The sequence below is a fragment of the Columba livia genome, chromosome 26 (assembly GCF_036013475.1).
Source record: "Columba livia isolate bColLiv1 breed racing homer chromosome 26, bColLiv1.pat.W.v2, whole genome shotgun sequence".
NCBI lineage: Eukaryota > Metazoa > Chordata > Aves > Columbiformes > Columbidae > Columba > Columba livia.
In genome coordinates, this window is record NC_088627.1 from 1,656,262 (window position 1) to 1,683,219 (window position 26,958).

At 48.2% G+C, this 26,958-nt stretch overlaps 1 long non-coding RNA gene across 2 annotated transcripts in view; it reads left to right on the forward strand.

Annotated features, from left to right (window-relative positions):
- The first annotated feature begins 5,546 nt into the window (after nucleotides 1-5,546).
- Nucleotides 5,547-26,958, forward strand: part of LOC135576411 (uncharacterized) — a 51,691-nt gene continuing 30,279 nt past the window's right edge. The window contains exons 1-4 of one of the 2 annotated variants that reach the window (XR_010468129.1): nucleotides 5,547-5,927; nucleotides 7,126-7,545; nucleotides 8,635-8,785; nucleotides 26,527-26,664. This is a non-coding gene — a long non-coding RNA (uncharacterized LOC135576411). Of the gene's footprint in view, nucleotides 5,928-7,125; nucleotides 7,546-8,634; nucleotides 8,786-8,840; nucleotides 20,351-21,734; nucleotides 21,933-26,526; nucleotides 26,665-26,958 lie in introns of those variants that run through there. The other variant, XR_010468130.1, reaches the window with a different exon arrangement.

Here is a 26,958-nt window from a genome sequence, read left to right on the forward strand (position 1 = left end):
GGAAGAGTGACGGTGTTGTTGCGCCCTTAGTAAGCTTTGCCCTTACAGTGCCTTGTTCCCGGCTCTCAGTAGAACACACATTGTGAGCATTTTCCTTTGAGAGATGTGAAATGAGATGAAATGGATCCGCTCTGTTTATTTAACAGGATTTGATTCACAGCAGAACAAATTAACTGGAAAGCATTGCTCAGCCCGGCATTGTTCTGGTAAATGTTAATGTGTCCCTGGGATTATGTGAGGAGAAAATACACTGGAATCCTCAAATACTCGCTTGAACTTCCCTATTGTTCAGGTGCCTATTGATGCAGGGAAATGCTTATTATGATATTATATATATAATTTTAATGATGATGCAACTAACAATAAATTATTGTATAAAGTATCACTATATTGATACATTAATGTGGTTTATTATTGCATTATAATCATTATAGGTATTGAGATTTGCATTTTCTCTGAAAGATGCTTCTGTTTCTTTTTCTTTTCCAAGTGAGGGCTTTTCTTAACAAGTTCACTTTGTTCATCATTGGTTTTCCATTTTTGCTTCTTTGATTGCCTTAAAATTCCACAGAAAAGCTGGGGCTTGTGTAAAGCGTTTAAACCCTTCACCGAGTCTACACTTGTGCTCTGAACTTGATCAGAATTTCACCAAACTGAACAGTAAACAGACCTGCTACCCTGAGTAACCAAGGGATTTTGGCAGATCTCAAAAAAGACGCAAAATAATGTAGGGATTAGGGCTTTTATATATAAGGAAGGCGCCTGGTGCACCGCGAGTTCTGCGATGGCGCTTGTTCTCTAAATTTGCGGACTGGGTCTTCTCCAAATTGTCCACTAGAGGGTGGAATTGAACAGCAAAAGAGCTTCCGAAGCAACAAAGGGACGCGGCCAGACGGCGGTGACCCCGTGGGGACCCCAGAGCCGCGGTTCGGTGGCACTTGGGGTCAGGCTCTGTGCACCAGTTTGTCCTGCTGGTCCTGGGGAGCTCTGACCCTTCCTGGTAGCTCTTGACTCCTTCAGGCCGGGCTTCTTCACCTTCTGGCCTCTTCCTATCTACTCCTTTTTCTCCACGAAGAGTTGTGTCCTAGGGGTGAACACACTGAGGTGCTGCGGAGCTTGTCCATGCTAGGAGGCCACATCTGCAGTTCTGGGTCCAGTTCTGGGCTCCCCAGTTTAAGAAAGACAAGGAATTACTGGAGAAGAGTCCAGAGATGCTGAGGGGTCTGGAGCACCTTTCTGATGAGCTGAGCCTGAGCCTGAACTGTTATTTCCCTCATTTCCATCAGTTGCGTACACAAACCGAGATCTGCCAAACCCAGCTGCTGTCCAAGGGGTGACGGATGCTGATGGAGATGCTGGTCACTCTTTGGCCAGTCTGCAGGCTCTCATATTTGCTGCAAGGTTCATGCATGGAGAAGCTGCAGACCCAGAATGAGACATTTTGCTTTGAAAACATGAAGTTTCCTTCTCTGGGGGGTGCTGTGCTGGTGCGAGCTTTGCTGGACACCTCCTTTCTGAGGAGAGAAACCAGACGGACCATCTGAAGCCTGAGGGCTGTACTCAGCTCCTCCAGCGTTCTGGGTTTCCAGTTCATGCATTCTGGAGAGCCAAGGCCAGCTGCCGCGCAGGCTGTTTCGGAGGCGTGCAAGGACAAGAGGCACGATCATCAAGAGTTTCTTCTCTACCTGCATGACTGAGCAAAATGTAATTACGTCTTGTCCCAGGAGAGCTGGCTGGTCCTTGTACACGAACCGTGCGATTTCGGTTTCCTAACAACCCGCGGTGCTGCTCCCCTGGCCCAGTAAGTTGCCTTTAGTAGTGACCAGGAACGAGGGATTTGTAGTGAGATGTTAAAGAAAAAGAATGGTATAGGGAAAAGAGACTTACCACTCCCAGGCAACATGCTGTAAATACTCTTTAACATCTTACATGGTTGGATTATTCATCTTTATGAAATGTGTGAGAAATACAGTGACTTTCAGTTAATTCAATTGCAGGATAATTTTAACGTTTATTTAATTCAATCAAAACTCCTGAAATAAGACCATTTGCATTCTTGAAACAAACCCATTTGCGCTCTATTTCTACCAGGCTGATGTAGCTGTAATGGGTTTTTCATTTAAAGGCCACTTCACAGCTAATTTTTATACTGTTTTTGCTTAACTGTCAATGAAGAAATATTCACACACTCGTGCTACTAATTTCTACCTAAATTTATGACATTTCCCTGCACAAAGTGAGTCATTATTGAAGAAACCCTCAAGTGCAGTCGGAGGGGCCTGGTGCGCTTTCCTGCTGAGCTGCAGTTGAGCTAATGCTCCCAGCTCGTTTTGTTAAACATTCCTGCAAATCCCGCTCCGTGCCTGCAAATAAGACGGGCTGTTCAACACGAGTGGGTTATAAACTGGGATCCTTGCTGAGAAGAGACCAACGTTATGAAAGACGTGAAAGAATAAAGAGCTCAAAGGGCACGAAGGTGTGAAATGATGGGCAGCACCCGTGAGCCGAGCTGCCCACACCTCGCACGGACACCGCGAGCACAGCTGCAAGCTGCACAGCCTGCAATGCACTCATGTGGGGGTAACGAGACTTGTTTGTTTCATTCAGGAGGAGAAATAAAGTCAGGAACAGAGCAAAACTAGGTGCAAGCACACCTGTGTTGTCTTCAAATAAAAACAAGAGCGTTCATTGCTTTTGTTTCAGGAGAAAGGGAACAGCGAGCAGCCCAGGTGGTGGGAGCACCGGGAGTGTAAACCCGGCGATATTCACCCCACGGTGAAATGGTTGGTGTTTTTATTTGATCTTTCTCTTGATCTCTCTGGCATGAGACCGAGCGTGGTCTGGAGTCCGGCGGTGGGAAGGAGATGCGCGGCAGCAGCGGATCAGAGCAGCTTTTGTCCTGCCCTGGCCCCGGGGCTGCAGCCCCGCTGGGTTTGCAGAGGGGCAATCTGGATGGGCCAGAGGAATTTTAATCCTGAATGATTTCCACATTCCTTCCAGCCTGGCAAAGGATTCTGCTGAGGCATCAGCTGCCTTGTCCAGCCCAGCCTGTCCTACATCTGATAAATTAATTGAGGATTTAATTGAGGAATTAATTGAGCCATTCTGCTGGTTACCACAACATGATCAGTCAGCCTCCCGGAGTCAGAGCTTTCCAGGCTGTTTGGACTCAGTTCTGTAAACAACTAAATACCATCAATCTCCTCCGAAATCCCTGGAGTGGTAGGTGCTGGAAGCTTCAGAGATCAGGATCCTTTTTGCAGGTCTTTGAGTGCTCTGTTCCTCTCGCAGCGCTTTCCTGACGGCTGAGCCGGGTTGTGCTGCCTGCAGCTCCGGGGAGAAAGTTCACTATGGAAGCAGAACTGCTGAAAAGTCCTTTTTCCACTCGAGTTCTAGTTCTGCAGCTGCAGCTGATCGTGCTGTTTATTAGATCTGATTCTGGCGTTTGTCTTAGCATCCCGGGAAGATGTTTAGCTTTTGTTCTCAAAATGATACAATACCCAGAGAGATTTCTATCTTCGTTTGGTGTGTTTGTGTAAATTGTGGCTGTAATATGTAATGCAGCTGCAAGGTAATAACTGCACTTTGATTAAATTTGAGTGCCTGAACTACAACATGTAAAACCAAAAACTCAGAGAGATTATCTCTAAACCTTAGGGGCTCGTTCTGGTCTTACTCAAACTGGTGTGAATGGGAACAAGGTAATGGGATAATCATGAGACAAAGGGGCAGAAGCAGGTCTGCGCTTCCTTTCCTTTATGAGACTTTTGTAGCCAACTGCACAATGTTGTTCAAAGCGTTGTTTAAATCTTTGCTTTCCTTTTCTTTCTGCACCCCTAAATTATAGACAGTGTAAGGGACCTGAAACAAGGAGCAGGCACTTGGAACACGGTCTCTGCCACGGTCATTTGCCTGTTTAAGATGAAGATTTCCACAAGCTGACACTGTGGGTGTTTTGTTAGAATTAACAAGAAAAAAATAAAGATGTCCTTGTAGATAGCACATTATTCAAGTTGCTAACAGGATTTTCGTACCTAAAGCTATGTAGTCATCTTAGCAGCACAAAGGTCTTGCTGCTCTTGCCATGGGTTCAGACACTATGCCCAGTGATACGAATTTGGATGATCCAAAACCATTTTGTGTCCCAGAAAGTGATAAATTAAAGCCTCAAAAGCATGTCTGTGGTCTTGGCTTTTAGCTGCTGAAAGCAAGAGCAAACTTCTCGCCAAGTCTCAAACCTGGAGCTCTGCATCTTCAACAAATGCACTATTGTGTGTGCTGGCACAGTCCCTGGGCGATGGGAACCTGAGATTGTGCGAGACCCCTAAGGGTCTGGAGATCAATCACAATTCTGCTTTTCCTGTCTCCCCATCTCAAGACAAATCGGAATTTCCATGGTCATAGGAACTGAAAAGCCTGGTTCTTCCAGGTTTCTGTGCTATGACCCTGACCACATTTTACTGAAATAACACCCTCTTTCCTCCATGGCTGTGTGGGCCACACGAGCACTCCTCACCTACCATACCGACCTGCTGAGTGCGTCAGTGGGGTCACATTGGGACCGTCCCAAGGCTACATGTGCGATAATGGACCAGCCAGGACACGTGTGTTGTTTGACCTGCTGACTGTTGCCCAGCAGAATGCAAAGACTTCAAGATGGGATGCTTGTGTTCTAGCCAGTTGTTGGTATTTGTATTTACATGAAGTTAGGATCTTTGAAACCTAAAGATCTTTGACAAAACCTGTGGAAGTTTCTTGGCAGATCAATTGGGATTGAGAGACATCCACTTGAATGACAAAGCAATGCCACTCTGATGGATCTAGGCAGAGGATGACCCCAAGTTTGCAAAGCTCTTCTGGGTTGAAGGTGCTCTTCAAACTAGCAGTCCTGTTGTTCTTGTCTCTCTCTTCAGCTGAGCAGCTGCTTCAGCTGTGCTTGTTCCATATTGCAGTGTGATGTTAATTTTCTAAGATCTGCCTATTGAAGAGGATTTCATTTCAGTTGGCAAAAGACAAAACACTGAAACAGCTACAGCTGAGACAAAGACAGAAATTAACATTTGTAAAGGGAGGAAGGGACAAAGGAATGTTGGTGACAAGGAAGAAAGTGAAACATAAATGAAATCATCGTCATTATGTGACTACAAAGGGGAAGGATGCTGCTCCAGAGATGAAGACTCCTGCCGTGCCAGCCTGCTGCCTGGGACCCACTGCGGTTTGTCCACATCTATCCAGGAATGGGGCACGGCTGTGAGTCGCCCACCTTCAACCCTGGAGAAGCCATGGCCTAAATGGTCCATTCCCACGGTATTCACCATCAGAGCAATGGATACCTATTTTTTAGGCAGGTACTGGTGGATGAAAGCTTGGCCATGGCCCGTCAGTGTGTGCTGCAGCCCAGAGGCCAATTGATTGTACCCTGGGCTGCATCCCCAGCCCCGAGGGCAGCAGGTGGAGGGAGGGGATTCCACCTGTAACTCAGCGATGGTTTCCCCAGCAGCAGGCGCACACCTTACCAGCCAAACTCAGCCAAAGGACACATCTGAGGATTTTAGTGTAGCTAGGAATCAGCTTTGTCGGGGAACCATAGGGACTCATTTACAAGTAATGAATCATGAAACAGTAGGAAGCTCGCTAGCCAAGAAAAAGTGTGAGCTCTGCAATTAACTATGGAGTGCTTAGGTGAATAACAAAGGGACATGATACTAAGGCAGAAAGCAGGTCTCAGAGCTTTTCCAAACAACTTTTAGTGAAAGGAATTGCTACTTTCTCTTTAACTGAAATGAGTCCCAGGTGTGTGTAATTATCAGGCAAAACAGCTGACAGCTTTTAACTCATGATTAAATTTACCAGTGACCCAGGTCAGCAAAGACTAGGAAACCAGCTCCTTGAAGAGGTCTGTTCTTTGCTGCTCCTATGGTGCCGAGGTAAGGCAGCAGGTATCAGATAAGGCCAATGGAGCAGGGGAAGGATGGGTTTCCACTATGTAAGAGGCACTTGTTGTGTGTTATCAGCTTACAGAGCAGATGAGAGTGGGATGAAGGAAAAAAAGAGGTTGTATCATTGTCCCCTGGATATGGGGAGGGGTTGGAGGTTTGAGTGGCAAGGTGAGAGGTCCCACTGAAAACTTGGTGGAGATGAGAATTCCAGAGACCTGAGCAGAAACCCTGAGCGGAATCAGCACTTGTGGCCTTGGCTGTACGGGGAAAGCGGAATTGTCACACCAGGTTCATCGTATCAGCTTGTGATGCTCTTTCACTGTCTCTCTGCCCACAGTCATCCCACTGCACCCACTCCTGATCAGTGACCAGAGCTGCTCCAGGACAAGCTGGGGTGGGAGATGCCTCTTCCCTCCTGTTTCAGGTCACCTCCGAAGTGGCATTTATGGAAATCAGTGATGTTCCAACTCAGGAATAGAGAGACCCTCTCATTCCTTTCCATTCATTTTTCCCACTCTGCTTCTTCTCTGACCTCTTTTAGTTTTCTTTTCACCTTATGCTGGTTTCCCAGGCCCAAGAGGTGTGCAGATCAAACAGATGGGTGCTCTGGGCTTGTCTCCTGAGGGCTGGGAAAGCTGAGTTAGGCAGAGCAGGGTGGGTAGTGCCTGGGAGTGTAAGTCATCAAACCTCTGTGCAAATGCTGTCACCGAAAAGTAAAGCAACCCTCACTCCCTGGAGCTTAATCCTCTGACCTGAGACCTGTATCACTGCAGCCCAAGGAGTAATTCTTAGTGTTTACATGGGTCAGCAGCTAGACAAGGACTTGACTTAGATTTTCCCAGCGGGTCACACGGCTGTTTGATAATCAGCGGTAGCATAAACACTGCCAGGATCCTTATGGGTCACTTGCTAGGGACAGGCTAAACAAACCATCACCAGATGAAAAGCAGCATGGGTGAGTGGATGAGATTTGAAACAACTGTATTTGAGTCCTGAGTCTGTGCCCAGAGGGGTTTCAGACCTGTGAAACGGAGAGGGAGGTAGCTGGGAGGCTTGGATCTCAGCCTTGGTCCTGGCACAGACAGGAGAGTGTATGTGGGATGGATTACATGTTGGCATGGGGAACTTGAATGTGCTGGGGATGGGGAAAAACCTCATCTTCCCTCTGTGTCATTGTGTCTTGCAGTGTTCAAGGGAGACCTGTGACAGCTTCATCATCACTGGTCTGGATTTCCCCTGTTGCGTGTGTTCAGCTGGAGAGAGGAACCCTCCCTACAAATCCCACCTGGCAGCCGTTGTACAGGTGTGAACCACACACAGGAGCAGCACAGAGCAGATCTGACCTGGCTGGGAGCTGCAGGAGGTGATGTTTGCAGTTCTCGGTGAACGGCTTCCCTCCATCCGTGTCCTCAGCCATGGCACAGCCCAATATGGGAGTTAATCTGGCACAGAGGCACCAAGCCACCAGAAAGCATGACAACTCTTGAGACGGGGTGACCCTATGGACTCATCGTGCCATCCTGTGAATGAGCACAGGGAAAACGAGACAGAGGGCACAACCTGGGGCCAGGATTCTGTGAGATTTCTAGCTAAAAGATCTGGAAAGGTGAGACACCAGCACAGTCTGTGTTGTTCATTCTAGTATCATGTGAGCAAGACTTTTGTGAAATCAAAGTTTTAAACTGCTATCACACTTCCTAATCAGCAGAATAAGGAGCTCTGGCTCCATTAGCGATGTTCCCTCGCTCTGTCAGCACATCCAGCAGCTGCTCTGCTTGGAGCAAACACACACAGCCTGTGTTTCTTCCCATGGGATTCCTGGGGAGAAGTATTCATAGACCAAAGTAGGGAGGCTTGGCCCCAAACTGTCCACAGCTAGAGCTGTGTAACAGCATAATTATGATCTGTTTTCTCCGTGCAGCTGGCATGCCGTTTTTCAAGGAGATTCAAGAATACTGAAATCTCAATGGCATGATAAAAATCATTTTTGCACTACAGACTAGAGCAACAGCCTAGGATTTATTTTTAATAATCCAGCCTCCAAAAGCAGTGGCGTGATTTTTCCTTGATTTTGCAGACACTTTGCCATCGAATTAACTCTGCCTTTTTTTTTTCAAAACAAAGATGCTCACCCAGGTCACAACCTGTCGTCCAAGACAGAGGTTGGCGGCAACTGCAGCCGTTGCTCTCTCCATCTCGTGCAGGTTAATCTGCATTGGTGTGGCAGGTGCGGATTCACTCCCAGCACAGTCAAGCGGGGCTGGTGGGATGTAGTTGGGCTGCTTGCTGTTAGCACCAAGGCCAGATGGGTCAGTGCTGGAGGGAGCAGCAACCATCTTGTTAGGCTCTTGTAGGATGTCTGGCTTGTCCCTGCTCCTACCATGTCAGGGCAGGAGCAAAGAGGAGGGAAGGATGGAGAGAAGGTAGGGAGAGGATTTCTTGCAGTGGGGAGGTAGAAGGAGATGCAGGTGTGACTCACCGTGTATTGCTGGAGGAGAGATCAGTGGGTCCTCCCTGGAGCATGGAGGGGACCGAGCATCAGTGTGAGCACCCAAGGTGCCAGCCTTTCCTACGGGCACCCTGCTCCGACCCGGGGGGGAACCAGGCCTGTCCTCCAGCAATGGGGACAACACAGCAGCAAAACTCCGGCACACTCTCCTGACCCAGGAGCTGAGGCCCGTGTGCTCTCCCGCAGGTTGTGTCGGGGCAGAGCAGCGGGGCGGTGAGGGAGGAACCTGCCTCCCCATCAGCGCTCCCCACTCTCAGCCCAGAGAGGAAGAAATTCAGAATTCGGAAGTCCAGAAAGGAAGGGATCAAAAATGAAGAGAAGGGCTCTCCAGTGAAGGGTAAGTCCCGTCTTCCTTCTCTCACCTTTTCCTTTTCATGGAAGGAGTAAGATGCTGTTTAGCCCTGGGGCAATGTGCAGCGTGGCAGAAAACAAGGAGCAGAACCATGCATGAAATTGTCCTGGAGGAGAGGGATGGCAGAGAGGGCATTGCATTATGGTGCCACCTGCCACCGCTTCAGGGTGACAGAGATGGCAAAAGGACATGTGCTGCTGCCCAAATAGCAGCCAACCTGCCCACGGGCTGAGCCAGCGTGGCTGGGTGGGAGCCAAAGGGCTCCTGCCGTGGCCCCACAAGCTTTGACAGCACCTGTGCTGTGTTTCTCACCAGCAGCCAACAAAACCAAGCTGGCTGGGAAGAAAACCAGTTTCTGATTTCCAAAGCAAGCACCTTTGATCTGGCAAAGTCAAAGGGAAGCTGCCAGCTTCCCAGGATGTCATTTGCATGGAGAAGCTGTGACGGCACCCGTCAAGCTGGGTAAAGGAATGAGCCTCTTGCAGGAATCAACCTCCGTCAGTCCTCAGGTTAGATACCAGAGAGGAGGACCTGATAAAGCAGGAGATAATGACAGCACAGCCCAAACATAGCATTGGAGATGCTGAAGGGCTGACGTGTTTCTGCAGGAGTATCTGTCACACAGGAGAACCTTTCTGGTGCCACAAGGTGACCCACTTTACCAGTGTCTGCTGAAATGGGAAGAGAGGAAACACAGAGGCAAAATGTCCCAAAGGCTCAGGTTTTTGGAAATGAACCCTAAGACCTTTCCCAGAATATCCATGCTATGAAACACACACAGATCAATGAAAAACTCACAAGTGAAAGACACTGTGGCTTAAAACAGCCTTGTGAACTCTGGGCACTGCTGGCAGTGGGGTGGGAAAACCAGTCCCAGTTATGTGCCGTGTAAATGGCTGCAATGTGGGGTTTTCTTAAAGTCATGTCTGTTTTGCCATCCAGTCAATTTGCCAGTGAGGGGCTGAGGAATCGTTGGCGTTGTTCTGCCACAAGGCTGGGGGTGGAAAGCCATTTAAATCAAACAAGCATCAAAGAGCAGAGAGCACCAAGCACGCTGTGCAAGTCTGGACACCGTCTGTCCCAGCCCTGCGGTCCAGCCTGTCCCCGTCCACCAGGACCCAGGCAGACCTCAGGTTTCCAGGCTGAATGTACAAGGGTAACACTGACCTAATTAGTCTCTGAAACAAATGGGAGAGAAAGACTTGGTGCCGTATGTTACAGCAAGAAACCCTCTCCCTCTCCTTTCGCTCTCCTGGCCCCAGGGATTCATCCCAGGCAGGTGCTTCTTTGATTGCAGCAGGTTTTGAATCCTCTTCCTTCTCCTCGCGGGGATGCCACATGCTGTCTTCTGACCTTGTTAGCTTCTCCTCCTGTTCCACTTTCCCGCTCTGCACTCCAAGCCCCACCGATGTGCTAATTACTACAAAGCAATCTGCAGGAACACGCTCCTCTGAGCGGGGTGAGGGGAGAGGAATGGAGAGATGCTGTCAGAGCGTCATGGGGGATGGAGCAAATTGGGTGAGCGGGGAGCTTGGCTGAAGCAATGCTGATGTTTGAGCTTGCTCCAGGCTCCTTGGTGCTCCTCGGGTTTAATGCTCGTGTCGTGTTTTGACTGCAGAAGCTCTTAGGTTAATCCAGCCTCCCCTGCAGTTCCTCTCTGAATTCACCTGATGGTGCATTTTGATGCAGAGGCTCGTCAGACCTGGGGACCTGTGTTTGCCCTTCAGAAGTGAACCACCTTTTAGTGGCATTTGAAGAAAGTGCCCTTTCTGCTGTTACTGAAGTATCCTTGTCCTTCAAAACTTTCCATTGTTCTCTCTATTTTTTTCCTTTTACTTTGATTACTTAACAATGGGTCCCCCCACCAGCCTCTACCCTTCTTAGACTTTTCTTCGCAACGCATGTGATGTGAAAAGCAAAGGTTGCTCTTTCTGCTTGCATGTACTCACATCCACTTCCAACCTTACTTATTTCAGATCATGTTCCCTTTTTGTTCCTTTTATATTTTCCTCTCTAACTTCTGAATTGTGGGTCCCATCCAGCGGTGAGGACATCGACTCTCTTCATTGTGGTATTTTATGCCCATTCTTAGCAATGCCACTATACAAAGGCAACCAAGAAAATACTACAGGTTGTACTACTGGGGTAGTGTGGGAGGCTGAATTGCGCATCACATCTCTCCGGTGACAGACAAGTCATTGTCAAGAAAGGCCTATTTGCATCATTAAAAACATTCTCATGTGCTTCCAGGGTGGTGAATGTTTTTCCAAACTTTAACACAGGGAATGTCTGCAGCAGATAGCTTTTTCTAGGCTCTGATGTTGAAAGGCTCTTAGATTGGTTTCTCATTATTAGACAGCATTGTTTTATATCCACTGATGCTTGCCCAGTCATCATTTTGCTTTTTAAAGCACAACAAAGATGAGAATGATGGAGTTCCATTGTCAGGGAGCAATGTAGTTTTCCTTGTGTATGTTGCACTTCAAACTCTTGGTCTTCCCATTTCTTTTCACATAGGGAACTTCTCATGTCCTTATCTCAATGAGTGGTGGAAATGACACTCCCTCCTCAGGAATGCAGACTGGCTTGGTGGTGGTTCAACCAACACCAAGATACAAATCAGACACGAACCCACGTGTAGTGTGGAGTTTTATGAATTAGCTGAAAAATAAAGATGTCATGAAATGTAACAGAACTGACAATGAGATGTATTTAAAGGAATACATCAAAACCTGTTATAATTTATTTTAGTCCAGGGGCACAATATAGTTGAGGGAAAACCATGTGCTGCCTTAGGGATCTTTTTTCTCCTTTGCAATGTCTTGTAGAGAGAAGAGGCCACCCTTGCCCTCTTTGTGATTGGTGTTTATTTCCAAGGGATACTGAAGGATACATTGATTTGTTTGAGCAAATATTTTACTTCTGACACATTCCTGAACCAGAAGAGAAAATATCACCTCTAAGGAGCCCAAGATTGTTTATGAATGCCGGTTCCGTTCCAGGTATGGAGAGGACTCTGGGGCTGCTCCAGCAAGGGGAGTTGCTTGTCCATCCATCCTCTGCAGCGCCACAGAAACATCGAGGTGCCTTGTGGTTGCTCCATTCTGCCCCTGCTTGGCACCAGGTTTATCCAAGAAAACGCTGTTCTATTTCCATATCACTTCTGTGACTGGCAGAGACAGTCTCTGCTGCACAGCACTTGTAGAAACTTCTGATGAAGCAGCAATAAGCAGCTGGCAAAACTCATCCCATCCCTTACTGATCGTCCTAGGTGCCAAAGGATGCTTTGTTAACAGGCAAAATCTTTCTCTTAGGCTCAGAAGCAATGGAAGAAATGGCAGCAGCGTGTATCCCAAGAGGAGGTTGTGCTGAATAGCTTGTCATGCTCAATGACTCATTAAACACTTCCAGCTCTTCCAGAGGATCTTGGTCCTCCCTCACTTATTCCCAGTCTCCCTGGTCTGACTTCTCTGGCCTTGAGTGCCATTCCTCCTCCTCTATACACATGTGATTTAAAGACACCATCTTTGCCATGGCTCCGTGGCCCTTCACGGCCAGACATGGTTGCTCCCCAGCTTTGAGCTCCAAGATGCCTGCATCACCTTTGAAGCTGCAAGGCAAGCATCAGTCTCCCAGGTGGTTTTGGAAATGTTTCTCCCAAAGTTTGTGCAGATCACAACATGCACTGTCCTGTGGAAGCCCTGAATTCCACCCATCAGCTGAGCAGAAATAGCTTTGGGGTGCAGACATCAGGAGGAGGAGGAAGTGTCTCGATAGGGAAAAGAATCTCAGGGTATTGGGGAAAAGCAGCAGAGAAACTAATGGGATTCAAGCCTGCCATCTGTAGTGTGCAGCCCCCTCTCTCATCCTCATGGCTCTCATTTGCAGGCCATAGGTTTTCTATAGAACCTGCTACAGGCTGCATGTATTCATTGGGTTGCGTGGGGACATCTAACTGTGGTGATGCTGCAGTTACTGCGGGTTAGGAGCAGTGCTCAGAAACATCCTGTGGTCTATCAGCAAGAACCTGTCAGAGGAGGAAATGAAGCCAGAGCAGCCAGTGACACCTCTGATAAAAATCTTCAGAATGAAATAATGCATCGGGCTGGCAGGAATAATCCACACCTTCTCTCCCAGGTGCGTGAGGCTCAGCACGAACTCATAGCCTTTCCTCCCTCTGAAACGCACGGGACGTCGCTGTGGTCCTCATGTCTGTCCTGAGCTCCGTGCATGGCAGCCCGTTGGGCTGAGCTCCATCATCGCTGGGTCCGTGTGTCGATCTGTGTGTCTGTCAGTGTGTCTGTCCTCCCTGAGAGGCAGCTCCAGGTTCAAATGCTGCAGCTGGGAGGTTAATCAGCGACTGCGGAGGGAGTGCTGAGGAGAAAACACATGTCCCTTTCAATTATGTTTGCTCAAATCCACTGCAATGAGCAGAGGGCCATAACACTCAATTATTCCCAGCAATCAAATTAAATTTATGCTCGTCATTAAAGAGTCACTGTTTGCCCACAGCTGCCTTGTTGGGAGCTCTGATCACCGCTGTGTTATCATTGGGGGGTGGTGAATGAATTCTTGTGCATGCTTTATCTTCAGTCAATCTTTGGGGACTTCATTTGCTTGCTTTTTAAAGCCATTCTCATCATAGGATTTGGAAAATACCCCCCAGTCTGATGTATTGTAGAAATGACTTGGTGCATAATGCGATTTGTAGTCTAGAGGAGAAAAATCAAAGCATTCCAGCCTGTTTCCTCCTTTTAAAGCCCAAATCAGCAACTTCAGCTGGGCAGGAAGGTCTGAGCAGGCTTTGTGGGTTTGTCTTGATTTTGCCAAGTTCATGTTCATAGTTATTACAACCATGATGTCCCAAGGAGATGACTTTGAGAGGTAGTGTTGTATCTTTGCCTTTTGCCTTGTTTTTTCCTTTAGTTACATTGGAAGCTTTTGCCTAACATTGAACAGATGAGATGGAGAAATTAAGGTCCAAAATGTATGCAATCCTTGTCTGTCTCTGGAAGAGGAGAACATCCAATGTGTTGAACTCCTGTATTTCCTCGGTGGCACAGAAAGTTTTTAATGGTTCTTTTACATGAGATCATAAGCTTTCTGCAGCTCACGCTGTGGGGATGTGTTTTCAGCAGAGGGAAAGCCAATATTGACAGTGCAACTGCCCAACTTTGGGGAGGGTAGCATGTCTGGGTGATAAATGGAGTGGAACAGGATTTATGCATTTATGCATTAATGTTATTGCTATTGTTTGGCTGGAAAAGATTATCTTCTCTGCGTCTGGACTAGTTTAATGCTGGCCTGATCCTGTTAACCAGCTACCACAGATGTTTAGACAAACACACCCATAATCTCCAAATGAAAAATGAAGGAAACTCAAATAGGTTTTCAAAGGACACTTGAGCAAAACTGAGGACAAGCACAGGAAAGCAGGATGGGATCTTCCGTTTGGGTTTCTTTTCAGTGTACTTTGTTTTCTCCCCGTAAAAAGTGGTTGTGTTCACATAGAAAATTCCACCACGACTTTTTAATATACATTAGGTCACCTGGCATGCAGAGGAAAGAATCTTTAGCTGTTGACCTCTCTGTGGGGCTGGAAGGAGAGCTGTTCTCCGTCAAACTCTTTCTCTGCTCTCAGCAGAGCAGGATTTCCATGCAGTACATCACCTGTCATGCCCTTGTGTCCCATCCCATTGGGATGGGATTTTGTGGAAGCCATGGGGAAAACCATTGCAGGAGCTGAGCTACCCAGGTCCTAGAATCAAAGTGGAGCAGCACTGATGACAAAGACCTATGGAGGTATCCAGTCCAAACGACCACTTGGAGCAGGACAATCCTAACACTAAATCATGTTTGCTATGGCTTTGCCAAGCCAAACCTAAAAACCCTCCAAGAATGGAGAACTCTTGCTTCTCCCATGGGTTAACCCAGGGCTGTACCATCCTCCTGGGGAGGAAAGTTTTCCTAATGACCATCCTGAACCTCCTAAGCCTGAATCTGTGGCTCCTGCCCCAGTTACTTCACCTAATGCTATTGAGTTCAGCTCCAATGTCTTTGTAATTCCATTTCAGGTAATTGTAGGTTGAATGTTTTCAAGCTGGTAGTTGTGAATCCAGATTTTGCCACAGTCAGAGGAGATGCACAGATCGCTTTCTGTTCCCTTATTGAGTCAACAGAAAACACTCAGCAGTTTTTTTTCACCTAATGTGTTTTCTCATGAAAATACATATTCATAGTAGTTTTATAGATGAGCCCATGTGGGTAAATATGTTTGCATAAATATTCAAATGAGAATATTTGCACAAGTAATTAGGACGTGTTTGCTTTTCACAAGTGTTTGTTTGGAAAGGAAGGGGTTTTCTACCAAATACTCATAAATAAAGGAGGTCACGAATGCAAACAAAACCATTCATGGGGATTAGTCTACAAGAAGATTTCCCCGTGTGTCTGTGATATTTCCACTCACCTCTGGCTGCTATGTTGCCAGTCACCTGCAGAACCTGATGAGCTCTGACAAGGCCTTTTCAAGTATGCAGGATCATCTGGAGCACTGATGGAGGCATTACTGCAGGTTTCCTAAAGCACTGAGCCTCAGCCAGTAATTAACAATAATAAGAAATAAGAATATAATCCTTGCCTGGCATGAGACCCTGAGTCTGGGCTGACACCTGTTCTTTATCCTCAAGATGCCATTCCCAGTTAATGCTGCCTGAGCCCATTAAATTGAATCCAAAGGACAGGGCGCTATTATGTTTCTCATAAACCCAAGAGATTTATTGCAAAGACACTGCTTAAGTCTTCTCTTCCACTTAAGAGCATGCCATTGATTCCAGAGCTTCCTGATGTGCTGCTGCCACTTCATGGAGGACCATGGCTCAGCCTCCACGATGTAACACGATGCTGATGGAGATGGGTGCTCAAGGTGGTGGGCCTGGTCCCAGGGTGGTGATGGCACATCATGCTCTCATCCACGCTTCATGGGTCGGGGAGAGCCACAGCCCCCATCTCACTGTGCCACCTCCACATGGCACCACTTTCCTGAGTCACCTGGAGCAGCTCATCGTGGTAGAAATCACAGACGATAACTCCAATGGCAACCTTGGCCAGCATGACACGCCTGGTGGCCAGGGGCATGGAGGCAGCCTGGCGTGACCTGTGCCTGCTGTCACCCCTGCTGTCCCTTCCCAAGGAGCTCGGCTGGTGTACCTAGAGCTCCGCATAAGAGGCAAAGTCCTCATGCTGTTCCTGCAGCCCAAGGTTATGGATTAATGGGAGTTACTGAAGTTTGCACGACCTGGTGCCTTTTTCCGTAGCAAACCTCATTTGCTCAACATGAAGTTATAGCTTTTGGGCCATTACTGGTTTAAGGAATTTCCAATATCCTCTGCTGGTGTCAGCAGCAGCTTGGAGCTCATCCGACAGCAGCTCCAGGAGAATGATCTGAGCTGAGGCAGGGTGAACTGGAGATCTGTGCCCTACTTAGCTGGCGTATATATTTGTCAGTAAGTGGGACACTCAATAACCTGAGAGCTGACAGCCTTCAGATCCTGTATGGAGAGATGTCAGTCATTCTGGCTTACATTAAACACCTTCCCAGGCATCTGGGCCGTATTATAATATCCCAGCAGTGCCAAATTACAAACGTGAACCACACATGATAATCTCTTGTTCCTGTCTTATTTCCCTTTTGGACAGTCCTTGAAGGAAGGAAAAAAATGTCTTTTGTGAGCATAAGAAAATTATAAGCCATGCACGGGGAAGGGTGGAGGAGCATGCATCACCCCATGTCTCTCCCGAGCCAAATATGGATTTTCACAATTGATTTGAGAGCATGTTTATGGCCATTTTCACTCTGTGCCCCAGTAATAATCATAATGGAGACATCCAGTAACTGGTAAATGGAATTACAGCAAAGAAAATCCTTTGACGTTTCGTGTGCTGCTCAGTTTGCGCTACGACATGGTCCCACCTCCCCAGCTGAGGTGGGACTGAGCTGGACCCACTGGCTGAGGGGTGGCGATGGCAGAGTGGGACCCATCACCAGCTCGTCCTGCTCTGGGGCAGCGTGTGGGAGCCACATGGAAACCACGGGGCAGCTCAGACCAACTCAGAGCTCAATTTTACATCTTAGTTGAGCAAAGAATACAACTGCAGCAACAGGAGGCTTCTCGCACATCTTAAGGACATAGAGATGGAAGAGCTTGGCAGCACTCCCCAAGACGTGCTCAGCATCCCCAGGGGCTGGGACAAACCCTGCTCATTTGGGGGAAACTTCTCCAAGAAGCTGCTTCTGTCACATGGAGCACCAGAAATTGCACAGTGTGAACTGAACCACAGAGTCTCAGTCCAGGTGGGGTCCCACAGGAGGAGCTGGACAGGTCCTTTTCAAACAGAAGTTTAGAAAATCAGCATACGTTTGAGCCCTGGTACATGTCCCTGGTACATCTGCGATGACCTTCGGGTGACCTTGCTTCCCAGTGCGAGGGTAGCAGCAGAAGTGGTTTCAGTCCACTGCAACTGGAATGGACTGGGCACTTTGCCAAGTGAATATCTGCTGGGTTAATCACTGTGCAAATCTAATCAGGAATTGGAATGTGCCAGGCTCATTACCGAAATTAAATTCACCTCCAATTAAAGAGCGAGCTACAAGCTTCCATCATGTAGAGGTGCCCCCAGGCTGCCCCTCCCAAAACCAACCTCAAACCCCGTCCTGCTGAACTGCAGGTTTGCTGAACACTGGAGGGATTTCCAGGTGCAAGGAAGTGAATTGCTGCTTGTGCTTTCCCCCGAGGCTGCGTAAGGAGTTTGCTGATGCCCTTAATAAGTCACCTTGCAGGTCAGAAGTAACTTCAATGGCAGGATTTCCAAGGAGCACTTGCCAAGAGAAATCTGAGGACACAGTAAGTGGAACATCTCCCATGGCAGGATCATTCCTGGGATCTGTGGGCACCTTCACAAATTCTCGCCTTCACACGCTGAATCTTTCCTTGGGACCTACGTGCCTTATGTTTACACTTCAGAGTGAAATAAAAAACTGCTTTGTGATGAGAACAGCAAAGCTGCAAAGTCAAGCAGGTAAAAATGTAGAGATGCTGACTTAAAAGTTGTTCAAGCTTCATTTGCCCCTTTTTCTTTCTACAGTTAGACTTGTACAGCCTAATCGCACCATCACCACTCTCAACATCAGCTCTTCCTCCATCTGTGCCTCATCTGGGCATTATCAGATTTCAGGGAAGAACATTTTATATCTTGGGTTAAAATATATTTCTGTAACCATGTCCTCCAGAGACAGCTGTTGTAGCTCCAAACCCCCGTCCTAAAGTAAGCAGGAAAGACATTAAATTGACATCTCCTACAGATTGAGGTGAGGCGATTGAGTAGAGAATCACTTCTCTGTCCATTTTATAAGCAGCAGTTATAAATTCAAGGTAGTGAGAGCCTGGCCCAGGTTGACCACAGAGGTGGTAGATGAACCATCCCTGGAGACATCCCAAGCCAGGCTGGACGGGGCTCTGAGCACCCTGAGCTGGTGAAGATGTCACTGCTCATGGCAGGGGTGGCACTGGTTGTCTTTTGAAGGTCCCTTCCAGCCCAAACTACTCTGTGAATCTATGATTCTGTTCTGCTCCCATTGCCACTTGCACTGACAACCTGACACGAAATTTCTGCAAACTCTGGAACTGCTCAGGAGCTGTAAGTACAAAGAGGAGCAAAGAAGAGCAACGATGGCTCAGGTGAACTCCTGCCACATGTTAGCAAATAATCACTCAAAGAGCAAAGCTGCCCTGCTTGCCAGCCCGGCTCCAGGGCTGCGAGGGGGATCTGGAGTGCAGGTATGAGGTAAAGCCCAAAGAGCCTTCTAGTGGGCTGCGAGGGATGCAAAGACCTTGTTATGGAGCAGAGAGCTCAGCGCTGCCCCAAGGGTTAATTAGCAGCATCCTTTGCCTTTGGAGGTGTTCATCTAAGTGTTCCTCCTGGAGGGACAGCTGTCTTTGTTGCCTAGATACAGCCTTGCCGGGGCTTTGAGGAAGGTACCTGGAGCATCATTAGAAGAGGATGTTAGTGGGATTTTCAGATTTAGCTGCACTATGTAAATTATTACCCGGGGCAGCCCTGAGGCAAAGCGGCTGCCAGTTACTATCAGCCACACATCACATCCAAGTGCTGACAAGACAAATAAGGGTAATTGTCTCTCCTCCCTTAATCAGGTGGACGTGATTAGCTGGTGGAGGCCTTAGCCAGGTGTTCACCAGAATCACCCAGTTCAGCAAAGCAAGTATCCCTGCAAACACAGGCTGGGGAGCAAGGACCAGCCAGGTCAAACACGCTTCAGCTTTTGGAAGAGACCAGCAATCAAGAAGCCGTCTTTCATGGTTTGGAGGAAGGTTGTGGGGAGTATAATGGTTAGAAAATGAAGAAGACCTGAGGAAATGGTGGGTTTTTCCATGTTACGTGGGCTGTACCTGTGCTGGGAGGCTGCATGGCCAGCTCGCAGAGCAGGGATGTTCGGCGCTGAACTGAGGGCAGTGAAAGTCAAGATGTTGAATTTTTGAGTCAGATGGTAATTAGATGGCTGGAATAATTTCCTCAGCTATTTGTGAGGTATCAGAGAAAAAGAGATCGGGGCTTGGCCAGCACTGGGCACAGAGGGCAGGGGGCTCTGTCACCTCCGGGGGTGACAGCCGTGATGGGCAGAGCTGCCTGTTCCCCCATGATGAGCTGCACCGCTGTGTTCACTGCACACTGTGTCCATTCAAGCAGCAAAATCAGATACTGGAGGAGGTGAGGCTATTTTGACACGTGTCTTGTTTTCAGGGCAAAAAACCCCAAAACTTCAGATAAGTGTCCTTTAATTTTTAGAGCCTGGCACAGCGACATAAAATACCTTTCAGCATCTGCTGGAAATGGTTGTGATTAACTCCCTGTGGTGAGCAGGAGACTTAGAGTTCTGACCTTTTACTGAACAAAGCCAAGTCCCAGCAACTGCACCAGGAGATATAAGATGCATCACTGGCAGCACTGCCCATCTTGCCCAGCCCTTGTCCTCTTGCTTTCCCCTCCGCCAGCAGCAGGCAGCGGTACCCTGATGTCTTGATGAGTAAGTGTTAACTGAGATGAGCCTCTTTCCCCCCTCGCTGAGCGCTCTGTGTCAGCCCCTGGCGCTGATGATCGGTGGCGCAGTCCCAGGTGGAGCATCAGGACGCAGCTGTCACCTCGATGCTGAAAAACGATATGGCGGTGCCAGGCAGGTTTCTGCAGGGACCGGTGCGCAGCAGTGGTTTAGGAAATTGCTTCCCTCTTGTGGTGGCTGTGTTGCTTGGTAAGGTCACACGTGCTTCAAATGCATTTGGGTTTTGCATGGTTGGCCTTCCACGTAGCGTCAGAGGAGAACAACTGTGACCTTGGGCAGGTGGAAGTCCCAGGAGCTGCTGCTGATGAACAGCACAAGCTTTTCAGTGATATCCCTGCTCTGCTGACACCAGTGATGGCACCGATGAGCTCTGGGAGGCGATGGGCAGGAGGACTAAACCCAGCTGGGACAAGCAGGTGAGAGGAGCTGAGCTTAAATATAGCAAAAAATAGATCAGAGGAATAAAAGTAGGTTTGGGATGAAATGTTTAGCTTTGGGGTAATGATGTCCTCCAAAAGCTAAAGGAGACTGAATCCGAACATCACGTTCAGCTGCAGATCCTTATGGAAGTGCAGGAGCCATTAAATAGCAAAACCAAGGCAGATAAACCAAGAAGGAAATGCTGGCCCATCTGACGGTGATTGCGCCAAGAGCAGTGGTGGTTTGGGGTGCACTTCAGAGCAGATCACAGACCAAGGCAAGCAAAACCGGCAACAGTTTGGCAAAAAGAAGTCAAACCAGAGCTGGATTGCGTTAAATGTGAAGCTAAACGTTCCTGAAATAAGTGTCCTGCAAACAGAGAATTCTGCAACAACTTCCACAGAAGTTGTATTGCATTATGCAAATACATGCAAAGTTATCGAGGCGTGTGTAGTCACAGAAAGTGACAATGCAGATAGCAGGTGAATTGTTCACTCTAACAATGTCCTAAACAAAGAAAGAAAATAGTAGAGGAATTAAATGGAGATTTTGCCTGTGTCCAGGTACTCCTCAGAGCTTCTCAGCTACCTCAGCAGCCAGTAATACAGGAGTCTCAAACAGGTGATGAAGATTTTTGCAGTACCTGTTGCCAATGAGGCCAAGGTCGCCACAGACCATTCTGAATAAATATCTGCCACAGCTGGGAAGCTCTTTCCATGGAGGACTCAGCAATACGGGTTGTGGATGTGGCTTCTTAAACACTTCCCATGAAAACACAGGGCGGGTGATGAGCTTCTTCACATCTCCCTGCGGTGAGGTTGGTTTAAAACCATCAGGAATGACTTAACATACACAGTTCTTACATGTATCATAAGTAAGGACCAAGAAACTTTTATCAGGAGTAATAATAGAGCTTCCTTTTCAAGCAGCCTTTATGGACAGAGCATTGTATTTACGAGTCTAAATGATGTGATCCATACAGGCAGTTTCTCCAGGGGTCAGCCCTACTGCTTCTAGTTGAAGAACACACCAGGACAGTTGTTTTCACAACTTGGTCAATGGAGACAGGTGAGTTAGGGATAAGTTATCCTATAAAAACTTCGTCTGCAGGTGGAATGATGTGATCTCATGTTCTTAGCATCAGCCAGCACGGTGCGTCAGCATTGGCAATCAGTTACCCTGGCTTGTAAACAAGTGTATAATCACAGCCCTCCACTGCAGCATTCATGGGATCACACCTGGAAAGACAGGCTTGTTTTTAAAGAGAAACCCAAGAAACAGCTTTTAGCCTGGCAGATTTTGATTGCAGCTCCACAGATGTAATTATTGAAAGCCCTGATTTCATTAACCATGAGTGCTTCCTCGCCCGTTTGTCTTTAGTTTCATTCAATGGATGGCATTGTGCTCACATGGCGACAGGTCCCCCTGTCCCACCTGGCTGTGCGTCATTCAGAACAGCTTCAGTGCCACAAAGTGATGCAGACACGTACCCCTCCATCATCTCTTTTCACCCAGATGAATGAACCCTGAATCAGATGCTAATAACTGCTTGACATTCTTGGAGATCTCTGCATGCTGGTGAGTTTATCTCTATACAATTTCCCTGTTGAGAAAGCAACAAAGATCTTCAGCACCCGCTGCTCTGTGCAATAGGAAGCTGTGGTACAGGTTGAGCAATCCAAGGAATGCTTGAAACGCCCACTTGAGTTTTGGCTCTGGAGCCTCATGTTTTGCCTTTTCTCTGTGTTCTTTTGGGTAAATGTCTCAGTTTCTCAATTCCTGCCACTTGTCCTCAGTTTTTGGCAGGATCCTCCTCCCCTTGCCAAAAGCTCAGCGCTGTGTTTGTGGAGCAGAGTGCACAGGATGGAAGCAGAGGAACAAGCACAAGAGAACACCTGAACACATCACCAGCTCTTGCTACAGCAGGAGAAAGGCAGGGAGGTGACTAGCCATGACTTGAAGCTGTCAGGACAAACAGAACAACATCCTGTGTATGACACAGCCTCTTGGGCCAGCATTCGCATCATTCAAACCGTTTATCTGCACAACTCACTTTCCATTTATGCTGAGCGCTTGGAGCCATGTACACAGTTGTCTCATTACTGCGTTTCACTTGTTTCAGCTCACCCAGGTGGCTGCATGCCCTGGCAGTAACTAGGTGCTAAGTGTCTCGTCATTTGAAACTATGATCTCTGTGGAAAACATAATTTTAGGTAGTTGTGCAGCTCCCTCCTCCATCCTGCCATGGGGAGCTGGCCCTCCAGCAAGGCCACGTGTGGGGCTCTGGATGCCCAGAAACCCCCACATGCAAAGACCACACCTGCAGATGGAATTAAGGGGGAGGCCGTGGTTTGCAGTGATTCATGTCATTGCCACCCTGCTGGGCTGCTGTGCTAGCCCTGCGGTAGTCACACCAACACACCTGGAAATGGGAAACAGGTGATGAGATACAACCTTCTGATGTCTCCCAACAGTTAGGCTTTGACATGTGGATTTCAAAACATAACCTGAAACTTTGGGATTCTTCACATGTATTTCTGTTTTTCTAGACCACGGATTCAGCATCAGACCATAGATAGGTGGAGTGCTGCATGATAATGGCTTAAACCATCTCCACCAGCTCTGTTTATGGGCAGGATGGGACATGCTCTGTGTTGTACTGGGTCCATCACAACTCTGGTGCTGTGAAAGGGGACTTGTCCCTGCTGGAGGCACAGGAGGGGAAGTATCTGGTGCTATAATGCCACTTGGGACAGTGGCCCTGCTAAAAAGTTTGTCCTCATCTTTCTTACATGCTCCTTTTAAGTATAGAAAGGCTGCAATAAGGTCTCCCCAGAGCCTTCTCTTCTCCAGGCTGAACACCCCAACTCTCTCAGCCTGTCCTCATCACTGAGCTATCACCCTGACACCTGTATACCTTTCCCCCCATGCTGTTTTTCCAGGTGAATACACCTGGCTGCCTGTGACCAGACAGTGACCATGGCTGGGACCAGTGGTCATTGAAACAGCATCCACAGAGGGAACAGGAGAGCCCAACCCTGAGCAGGCTCTGCCCTTGGGGAGGTCTGGAGGTGTTGGACGTGTACTGTGAGATCCAGCATCACTTCTCTGCTCCCCAAACAGGGAACATCTCCTAGCTCCTGGTTTGTATGAGACAGAGGAGCTTTCTGCCCTTTTCTCAGCTTCTTGTGAGCTAAAGGAGCCATGGCTGTGGCTGTATCCCTGATCCGACCAGCCTGGAGGAAACCCAGCCCTGCATCTCCCTTTACATGGAGGGCAGAGACACCTCTGGGAGCTGGCAGGGATGGGGACCACCGCACTGACACACACTGCAGACAGAAAGCCCTTCAAAAGAGCACATTTTGCAATGCAAACCACTCTTGTCCTCCTCTCCCGGCTCCGCAGGGCTATCTCCAGCGTGCTGGGTGCCTGCAGCCTCTCCACATTTCCTGTTTTCATTCCAGTATCTGCAGTGCTAACATACCGCATGCCTCGAATTCCAGCCCTGACGCACCAGGAAAAGGGGCCAAGGGCACATTCGTGGGAGTCTTGGAGCCTTTTGTGCCCTTTCCCCAGCCAGGCTGGGGATGCTGATAACTCCCTGACTTCTTCCTTCATCCCTTTTCTTCCTTTCTTCTAATTCCCAGAGTTGCTATGTTATCCTTCAGCACTTTAATTCTGCAGTGAGAGAAGGGCATTGCTTTGCCCTGCTTTACTCAGGGCAGCAGCTGGAAAGAGCTCTCTTGCTGAATCAGTGCTGTTAGTCCAGAGAGAGTGTACAAAAGATCGCTCTGAGGTCCAGGAGCTTTTGCATAGCCAACATAACACCATTTCCCCATCGCTGTGATAACTTTCCAACTCCTCTCTCCTAATAGTATAAATCAAGACTAAAACCCTTAAGCCAGTGGAAGGATTGTCTTGGCAAATATTTAATAACGCTGTTTTGAGTTCCCTGTGAGCCCGATCCGTCCCTTCTGTGTCCTTCCTCAGCTCAGTCATTTCAGGGAGCGAAAAGCAAAATCCAGGTTCCCTCTCATGGGACAGTCTCTTTGAAAGTCCAGAGCCTTTGCTGCGCTTCAGGTGGTGACAGCCATCCCTGAGAAGTGACAGGTGTCCCAAAGTGACGGCGCTGCTCTGGGGAGGAGGCCGGACACTGGCACGGATGGTGACACAGACTGGCTGGACTGGGAGCCCTCGCTCAGGCACAGGTTGAACCCAGAAAGGGGAGGAAAACAGCAGGTAACAGAGCAAGGAAATGCCACCGCAGGCGAGTGACCGTGAATCATCCCCACACTCACATTTTGTGCTGCATTATTATCCTTTTTAAAAATTAAAGATGGTAGTAGGTTACTGTAGTTGAAAGTGAGATAATGGGAGATTTTAGGGAGATAAAATTATAACAGTATCCAGGGAGAGAAGGGGATTGGGAGAGAAAATTGAAAGGGATTCATTATGAACTTATCCTCACTTATAAATATTCCCCCAGGTTAGGACCTTATGGTGTTAATAATTAACCAGAATCTTATGAAGGCTAAAATAACTACAACACGCACAAAGATCATTGCTTCAGTATTCACCATGTGCACAAACCTTGCCCGCCACTCGTCTCAGTTACTGTGGCAACAGTACATCTGCTTTCCACAATATCCTTCATTAATCATTTACACCCAGGGAAAAAAAGAAGTCTTGGAAGAATGATACCACAGGAGCTATTTCTGCTCGTCTCTCACTGGTGAGTGGGACCAGCTCTGAATGCGCTCATAGAATCGCAGGATCATAGAATCACAGATGGTTTGGGTTGGAGGGACCTTCCCAGCTCATCCAGTGCAACCCCTGCCATGAGCAGGGACATCTTCACCCGCTCTCCTTGTGGACACACAAGGCTGCTGTGAGCTGGTGAAGAGGTACCAGGTAACAGGCAGCAGCACGCTGCCATTTCAGGAAAGCCTCGACTTCCCAGGAGCATCTCAGGAGCATCATCGTTCAGCCCTGTGTACCCAGATCGCAGAAGGGAGTTTTGGAGCCGGTGGTGGAGTGATTCAGGGTTGCTCTGCAGCACAGACAGCAGCACAGCCCCTTTGTCTTCCTTTTTGTTCCAGCTCAGGGACAGAACAGGTTGATGTGAAAAGGTGTTCAGGGCTACCTGACCTGCATCCCAGCAGGGTTGCATGCAGGATGCTACATGCAAATGATCTTCCTGAAATTTTGGAAGCAATTGAACGACCAGCCCAGAAGAAGCCCTTCCCTCCCATGGCTGCAGGCACAGGGAGGGCTGCTCCCAGCTCTGGATGTGTCACCCTGGGCTGAGGGAGGAGGGGACAGGTACACAGGGCAAGTCCAGCCCACGGGCTCTGCACAGTGTCACCCAGCTCCTGGTAATGAGGGTAGAAAATTAGACTTCTTTAAATAACCAGGACCTCTTCAGGAAAGAGAGTAAAGTCCTCAGACAGCCTGATCTCTGCTTAATCCCTGCAAACAGACACCTCTGATTAGGAGGATTTGTTTCTTCTGACGGGGGGTGCAGATTGAGGGCTTTGCATGGCAGGACCGAAGTGGTGACATCTGGTGCTGTGTTTCCTAAACTCCTGACTACTGTCCCAAATTTAATTCTCAGCCCTCTTGCTTTTCTTCCTCAACCCAGCACCAAACCCCCTTTGTTAGCACCTGGCCTGGAGCACGAGTCCCTGTATCTCTCCATCATTAAGCGCAGCCCCAGCGCACATTGTGTTGGGGACCAGAGAGGGACATGGAGCCCCTGGAAGAGGCAGGTGAGGCGGGCAGAGGTGGGCAGGGGTCACCCCGGGGTGCAGCTTTGTCTGGGGGCGCTGAGCAGACAGCGGCTGCTCCGCACCCCCTGCACCACTGACACAAATTAGAGGAGCCACATCACTGACACAGAGGTCTCAGTTAATGAGCAGGAGCACTAATGAATCTGTATGTTATCTCAATGTATCCTCTGCCTCTAGGACAGCCCCAGGGCGCTTCAAGCAAACAAATGAAGGAAACATGTTTATTAGGGCTTGCCGTGCACCTGGGCCAGCCTGGATTCAGGGCAACTGTGCATTCACAGGAGCAATTTATACAGGCTCACAACAAACATTTTTGCTGAAGATTTTCTGCAAAATTTTGGATGAAAATAATTTTGATGGAAAATGTTCATCTGTCTCTCCAGCAGGGCAAAGCCTCACAGAGCAAAAGTGCTGGCAAGACTGAATGCCTTTGGTTGAAGAGGCAGCAAAGAGAACAGCCCCTGGCAAGGACAGAGGAGCCTTTTCAATCCCAGCTGCATTCTTGGAGCAGCCTCAGAGAGGTACGAGACCCACTGGAGTATCTCAAACCACCAGCCCGTCGCGGTGAGGAACACATTGGGTTTTTTGGCTGTTTTCTTTCCATCCTAACCCATTTGGAAGGCTCAGAGGACACCTTCCAGACTGAGAAGCAGAAGAGAGAACTGGGAGGGAGAAGATGCTGATAAGACTTGGGCCTGAGCTGGTTTCCAAGATGTCTCTGCAAAATGGCAAAAAGCCTCATTAAACATCCGGAACAGAACTGTCCCTGCTCCTAATAAAAGAATGAAGAAGAACGTGAGAGAGAGATGGGAAGA